This window comes from Elephantulus edwardii, unplaced genomic scaffold (genome assembly GCF_000299155.1).
Source record: "Elephantulus edwardii isolate Elephantulus edwardi_28Jun2011 unplaced genomic scaffold, EleEdw1.0 scaffold00078, whole genome shotgun sequence".
Lineage (NCBI taxonomy): Eukaryota > Metazoa > Chordata > Mammalia > Macroscelidea > Macroscelididae > Elephantulus > Elephantulus edwardii.
The window spans coordinates 5369015-5377392 of NW_006399828.1; the positions used below are offsets into that span (position 1 = coordinate 5369015).

Below are 8378 nucleotides of genomic sequence, written 5' to 3' on the forward strand. Positions count from 1 at the left end.
TCAAAATGCCTAGCTCTAAGAGAGATGCAAATCAAAACAACTATGAGATATCATCTTACCTCAGTAAGAATAGCAAAATTTAACAGAACAGCAAACCACAAATGCTGGTGAGGTTGTGGAGAAACTGGAACCCTTATTCACTGCTAATGGGAGTGTAAAATGGAAGGCAATATGGCACTTTTTAAAAAAGTTTGACGAAGAAATACCATTTGACCCAGCAGTTCCACTACTGGGAATATACTCCAAAGAAACCATAACCACCACCCAAGCATATATATCCACACCCATGTTTATTGCGACTTTGTTCACAACAGGCAAGAGTTGGAAACAACCCAAGTGCCCATAAACAAATGAATGGATAGAGAAGCTGTGGTATATTCCTACAATGGAATACTACACTGTATTGTAAAACAAGAAACTCATGAAATACTATTCAAAATGGGTGACCCTGGAGGACATCATGCTGAGAGAAATATCTCAGTCACAAAAGGACAAATAATACATAGTGCCACTGTTGTAAAATGGGACTGACACTGAAGTTGGGGGAGATTAAGAAAGATGGGATAAAATATGTATACTGCATTGAAATGGATGAGGGAGAAAATTGTTGGAAAGGGATATGTGGTTAGGTATAATTTTCACGACAGAAGTTCAGAATGAAGGCTACATAAAGGAGTGGACTGAGAGGGAGGGATTGTATAACAATGAAAAAATTGTTCTTTTACTTTTCAAAGAGAAGAACGAAATGAGAGGGAGGGGTGGGCAGGGGAAAAGTGCAACAATGAATGAATGGAAATCCAAAGTCTCTGCAAACTTTCATTAAAATTCATTTTTAAAAAGGAAGTGTAGCTCTTTTTCGTGGCACAGCTAGGGCCGTTGGCTGTTTTACCGTGAAGCTGAATATCTCTTTCCCAGCCACTGGCTGCCAGAAACTCATTGAGGTGGACGATGAACGCAAACTTCGTATATTTTATGAGAAGCGAAAGGCCACAGAAGTTGCTGCTGACTCTCTCGGTGACGTGTGTAGAGGATATGTTGTCCGGATCAGTGGTGGAAAAGACAAGCAAGGTTTCCGCATGAAGCAGGGTGTCTTGACCCAGGGGCGAGTTCGCCTGCTGCTGAGTAAGGGTCTTTGTTACAGACCACGGAGAACCGGAGAGTTGTTGTTATTGTTATGTGCCATCGAGTCGTTTGCGACTCATAGCGACTCTATGTACAACAGCCCTAAACCCTGCTCTATCTTGTGCCAATTGCACTGTCTCTGACACACCCATCCCAATTAACCCAGTCACTGAATCAATCCACCTCATAGAGGGTCTTCCGCTCCTGCGCTGTCTCTCCACCCTACCAAGCATGAAGTCCTTCTCCAAGGACCTGTCTCTCCTTACAACATGTCCAAAGTATGTCAGACGAAGCCCCAGAATCTTTGCCTCCAAGGAGTAGCCTGGTTTAACCCTCTCTAGGATGAGTCTGTTTGTTTTTTTGGCAGTCCATGGTACATTCAACACTTCTCTCCCCTGCTTTCAGCTAAGATCCATCTAACATCAGCTACAATAACCCTAGTACCACGACCCCTTCTAAACCCAGCCTGGACTTCCAGTAGTTCTCTGCTGATGTGCTGTTCCAGTCGTTTTTGGATAATCTTCAGAAGACTCTTGCTTGTATGTGAAATCAGTGAGATTGTTCTGTAGTTTCTGCACTCAGTTGGGTCACCTTTCTTTGGAATAGGAACAAATATAGATCTCTTCCAGTCAGTTGGCCAAGTGGTTGTTCTCCAGATTTCTTGGCACAACTTGGTGTACACATCCAGGACAGCATCTGTTAGCTGAAATATGTCAATTGACATACCATCTATTCCTGGGGCCTTATTTTTTGCTATTTCCTTCAAAGCAGCTTGAACTTCTTCCTTCATCACCATAGGCTCTTGTGCAAATATTATTTCATGAATTCTTCTGTATCTTCCAATTCCTTTCTATACAATGACTCAGTATATTCCTTCCATCTTCTTTTAATACTTCCTGGATCATTTAATATTCTGCCTAAAGCATCCTTGATTAGAGCAACTCGAGGTTTGAATTTGTTCTTCAGTTCCTTGAGCTTAAGAAATGCTGAACGACTTCGGCCCTTTTGATTTTCCAACTCTAGCTCCTCGCACATTTCATTGTAATATTTTGCTTTGTCATTTCATGCTGCCTTTTGGAATCTTCTGTTCAACTCTTTAATATCTTGAATTCTTCCTTGTGCTTTGGCTTCTCTACGCTCCAGTGCAATCTTCAGAGTTTCTTCTGACATCCATTTTGGTCTTTTCTTCCTCTTCTGTCTTTGTAATGAACGTTTGCACTCTTCTTGGATGATACCTTTGACATCCTCCCACAACTCACCTGGTCTTCACTATTAGTGTTCAAGGCCTCAAACCTGTTCCTGAGATGGTTCTGAAATTCAGGTGGGATAGACTCAAAGTCATATTTTGGCTCCTGTGGATTCTATTTCATTTTCCTCAGCTTCAGCTTGAACTTGCATGTGAGTAGTTGGTGGTCTGTTCCACAATCAGCTCCTGGCCTAGTTTTCACTGCTGATATTGAGCTTCTCCAGAGGTTTTTTCCACAGATGTAATCCATCTGATTCCTATGCATACCATCAGGTGAAATCCATGTGTATAACCTGCGTTTATGTTTCTTATAAAACGTATTTGCAATGAATAAGTCATTGATTGTACAAAAACCGGAAAGAGGAAGCGCGAATCTGTCCGGGATTGCATTGTGGATTCCAATCTGAGTGTTCTCAACTTGGTCATTGTCAAGAAAGGGGAGAAGGATATCCCAGGACTGACTGATACCACTGTGCCACGTCACCTGGGGCCCAAGAGAGCCCAGAAGACTTTGCAAACTCTTCAACCTCTCCAAGGAAGATAATGTCCATCAATATGTTGAGAGAAAGCCACTGAACAAAGAAGGCAAGACACCCAGGACCAAAACGCCCAAGATTCAGCGTCTTGTTACTCCACGTGTCCTGCAGCACAAGCGTCGGTGCATTTCACTGAAGAAACAGCGCACTAAGAAAAATAAGGAGGAGGCTGCAGAGTACGCTAAGCTTTTGGCCAAGAGAATGAAGGAGGCCAAAGAGAAACGCCAGGAGCAGATCGCCAAGAGACGGAGGCTGTCCTCTCTGAGAGCTTCTACCTCCAAATCCTAATCCAGTCAGAAATAGAATTTTTTATGTGTGGCAAATAAATAAGCTCACGTATTTAAAAAAAGGAAGTGTAGATGTAAACAAATATATTTCTCTAGAGAAAACATAAAAAGTTAAAGTTACTTATTGAAGATATACAATGTGCTATTGTATGTATATTATGCATGTGGCCTTCTATTTCCTAAATCGCAGTTTGAATTCAAGATAGAGTAATAGCATTTGGCATTAACTACTACTAAGATGAGAAGAAATTTGAATGTTGCAATATTTCTTTATGTCTTACTTGTACTATTTGTTTTTATTAAAATTGTTATGTGACATTTCAAGTAAAGCTTTTTTTTATTGTTTTTTTGTTTGCTTTTTCAAGTAAAGCTTTTAAATGTTAAAAAAAAATTGCCGTATGCTGCACCATCATCATGATCTCCACCTTACTCAAACCCATTGTAGAATTCCTGTTCCTGTCATTGTTATGTGCCAACAAGTTGAGTGGAACTCATAGCAACCCTATGAATGAATCTGAACCCCTATCCTATCCTATCCTATCCTATCCTATCCTATCCTATCCTATCCTATCCTATCCTCTGTCATCCTCATCATTCCTCATGTCCATTACAGCAATCACTGCATCAATCCATCTGGTTGAGGGTCTTCCTCTCTTTCACTGACTTTCCACCTTTCTGAGCAAGCCTAAAGTTTGTGAGATGATGCTCTGTCATCTCTGCTGCCAAGAAACACTCTGGCCTCTTGCTGAATTGTTGTTGCTGTTGTGTGCCATCGAGTCACCTGCAACTCATAGAGACCCTATCTAAAATAGCTCTGATCTCTACTCTATCCCAAGCCAGTCTCAATGTCTTCAACACACCCATCCCCATTATCCCAGTTACCGTTTCAATCCATTTCATCTGAGGTCTTCCTCTTTCGCTCTGTTCCTTCCAAGCATCATGTCCTACTCTAGGGATTGGTCCATTCTGGCCACATGTCTGACGTATGTGAGATGGAGCTTCAAAATCCTTGCCCCTAAGAAGCAGCCTGGTTTCGTCTTTTCCAGGGCAAACCTGTTTGTTCTCTTGGCAGTCCATGGTGTATGTTCAATACTCTTCCCCAGCCTCACAACACGAAGACATCAATTCTTTTTCTGTCATCTTTGGTCATGATCCAGTTCTCAGATGCATAGCAAGTAATTGTGAAGACCATGGCCTGAATCAGGCATGCCTTAGTCTCCAGACTGACATTGTTGCTCTTCAGTACTTTTGACAGGTTCTTGACAGCAGCTTTCCCCAAAGCAATTAATCTTTTGATTTCTTGACTGCTGGTGCCAAGCATGTTGATTGTGGAGCCAAGCAAGCTGAAATTATTAACAACCTCAATCTCTTCTCCATCTGTTATAGTGCTACCACTTGTCCCGGTGGTGAGAATCTTTGTCTTCTTGATGTTTAGCCTTAATCCATACTGAAGCCAGTAAGCCTTAACCTTCTGTAACAAATGCTTTCAGGTCCTCCTCAGAAAGTAAGTTTGTGTCATCTGCATTAAGACTAGACCAAAAACTGGCTTTGCTATTAGTAGTAATTTTCAGACTGAGCTTTAGTTCCATTAAAGCTTGTAAAGTGAAAGTTTGCAAAGCATTTTCTGGACTCTATTTTGAAATCGAAAGTAAACAAGGGAGTAAGAATAACACCTCTCAACCCACTCCCACCTGTGAAATTCCACTCTTAACACAGGAAAATGTCTGTTCTGTGCAATAATTCAAGGCACCAAGAAAGGGTGGTGGGTAGAGCCAGGAGCAATGCTTTCTATTAACGTTAGTAAGCATCATCTCTTGCTTACATGTGCAGACAAAAATAAATACAAGTGATAATACCCTCTTTCCAGAGCCCAGGTGATTGTGTTTATTTGGTTGTGTGTTTTTTTCCCTCCGGGGGATTGCCCCAAGATGGTTGTCTTTAGCCAACCTCAGCAATGCAGAAACCTCAACCTTGGAGGCCAGCTGATCTGAATACACAAAAAGCACAGCTGTTTCTTGAATTACTTCTGAGACAAAGGCCATTTCTGCCTGAGTTCTATTATGCGCAGTATTATCCAGACCCTGGTGGCCTGCCTATTTCTGAAAGGCCTCTTAAACAGCAAATGCCAGACATCACACTCCTGATTCAAGGGCATCTATTGTCCTTCCTTCAGTGTCACCTGGTTACTCTGAAGTCTGTACTCCTCTAGTAGAGACAATTGTGAGATCACTCAACATCGCCCATAGAAAACAGATAGGGTTGAGTGTTACATCTTTGGTATTTGAACCTCTGTGTTCAACCCAGAGGATGCACAATTTAAAAGCAATGTAATTGAATTTCCTTTCACCAGCCTGCCCAGGTCCATTGTTTGTCACCCATCAAAGCCAATATCTTTGTAAGAGGCTTTGTGAACCACATCTTATTGTCCCTGAACAGATAACATATTAACTGTTAATTGACACAGGAAAATGCCCCAAAATTGTGTTCCTGTCTTTGTTAAGAGATGATAAGTTACTTATTCATCAGAGACATTTTTTTCTTAAAGTTTTCAACAAGGTTATAATACAAAACACAGTCAAGTGATGGTTTAGGTTCTAGCATCTCTTTCTTATGAGAAGTTTAGTTTTATTATAAATTATAATAATATCTTTCAGAGTTAGAATAGGTTTTTAATTCATTTTTCCTTGGGGCAGTGGTGTTTTCATGCCAACACAGTGGAGTACATATTAGAATTTTTTTAAACGCACTATGATTTTAAAATGTTGCAATATTTAGTTCTAAATGTATTATTTTCATATTGCCTTTAATTTTGTTAAGTACTAACATACATTCCTATATAATACTAAGGAAAGGGCATAAGCATTACCTTTTTTCAGTTAAGTTAATTTATGTAATTAGTCAACTAATCAGGCATCAGCCATTCCCTTGTTTAAAATAGAAAGACTAATGTGACCTCTCAGAATGATCTGGAGGATTAAATTATGCTAATTTAGGTGAAGTTTCTCAACAAAAGGACTGGAGCGTAATGAAATCTCAATTTGTTGTGTAAATTTTGGTAGAGTCTACAAAGTTTTCATTAAGTTGCCAGCCTGTTTTGTAACAGTTTTTTCAACCAATTTGCAAAAGTGAGGCTGTTAGACACAGTATGTTAATAATCTGTATTCCTTCCTAAAAGGATGTGAGATATGTGAAATTTGTCACCTCTCTTATCTTCCTGTACAGAGTCAAGAAATTAAGTAAATTATTGCACTAGACACATCTGCTGCAAAGGTCTTTTTTAAAGTGCTAAAGAGTCAGGATGTTGACTTAAGATAAAGGGGTGCCTGCCCCAAGCCATGGGATTTACAATAGTCTCATCTGCATGTGAAAGATGAATGGTAACTAAGAAAAATTAAAGAAAAATTTATGGTTTTGAATTATGGTGTTAGTTAAGTGTTGAATATACCATCGACTGCCTAAAAAGCACATCAATCTATCTTGGAGAAAATGCAATTGAAATGTACCTTAAAAGTGAAGATACTGGGACATGTGTCATGGGGGCGGGTGAGGGGAGGGAAGCAGTTCTCAGGAAATTATATCTTACTGGGGAAATTATAGGATGAGTAACGGAGAAGACCCCGAATGAGAAGGATTAACAAAGGGGGTGCAGCCATGGATTTAAGCACATGTGACCATGATACAGGATTGTACAGTGTCTCATCCTGTTAATTATGAGACCACTATGAGCTGGAATCAAGTTAAGGGCATTGAACAACAGCAATAGCGGGGAGGGGGGGGGATGTACATTTATATAAAGCCTTATTATTGGAAATTTCTTCCATTTAGGCATTAAAATCTATAATAAATCTTGTAAGCTCAATAGTTATTATTATCCACATTTTACAAATGCAAAAACCAAAACAAAATTGTCTTTCAGAGAGCTAAATGACTTGCCCAAGGTTAAGGTTTATGTCTTCATGTTCCAAATGAGACATTCTTTTCACTACATCATAAAATTTAAACACATTACTCTCACCAGGAAGAATTGAGTTTGGAGATTCTCTTAATGTTGATTTTTTAAATCCCATATATTTTTCAAATATATCATAATTTTCAAATATATCATAATTTCTTTTAATTTGCATGTTGTTTTTTGCAAGCAAGACAGTATAATGTGCTACATGTGAACATGCTGCATTTCTTCTATCTAAATCGTCTAGTCACACCCTTTGAATAGACAGGAAGTAGAATCTTCTCATAACATCCTCTTTAGCTGTCTTCTTTTCCTTTAGTATATAACTATTCTTATTTTTCATCTCCTGTTATACTGAGTTAAGGAGATCTGGTGCTTTAAGTCCACCAGCTGATCACAAGAATGAGATGGAAAGATGTTTCCTATAATAAAGACTTATTGTTGGTTTTTGTCATGTGCTGTTGAGTCGCCTTTGACTCGTAGCGATCCTGTGCACAACAGCCCTAAACCCTGCTCTATACTGTGTCAATCTCACTGTCTCCAACACACCTACTCAATCCATCTCCTCGAGAGTCTTTCTCTCTTGTACTATCCCTCCATGCTCCCAAGCATGATGTGCTTCTCCAAGGACCGGTCCCTCCTTGCAACATGTCCAAAATATGTCAGTCGAAGCTTCAGAGTGCTTGCCTCCAAGGAGCAGTCTGATTTCACCCTCTCTAGGATGAACCTGTTTGTTCTCCTATCCATTCAGTACTCTTTTCCAGCACCACAGCTCAAAGACATCGATTCTTCTATCATCCTAGTCATTGTCTAGCTTTCTGACACATAGCAAGTAATTCCAAAGACCATGGTCTGTATCAGGTGCACCTTAGTCTCCAGACTGACATCATTGCTCTTTAGTACTTTGGAAAGGTCTCTGACAGCAGACTTTCCCAATGCAATTTATCTTTTAATTTCCTGGCTGCTGGTCCGTAGAGTGCTGATTGTGGAGGCAAGCAGGGGTGCTGAAACAGAATCAACTTAACAGTGGATATACTCTATTACCTGACAATAATAATTCCCCAGTGAAACTAACTTGTTTTAAAAGGTTTTTCTCAAAAGACACGTCGCATTGGGAAAATTTGCTGTAAAAGACACTCCAACAGAGCACCCGTTTATGCTCAGAGACTTCCTGATCCAATCCAAGGAAATTTCGTTTGCTTCCTATGCATCTCAAAGTTGGACAATAAAAAAGA

At 39.9% G+C, this 8378-nt stretch overlaps 1 pseudogene; it reads left to right on the forward strand.

Annotated features, from left to right (window-relative positions):
• The window catches only part of LOC102874046, a 14114-nt pseudogene extending 10907 nt beyond the window's left edge, over positions 1-3207 (forward strand).
• Positions 3208-8378: the final 5171 nt, after the last annotated feature.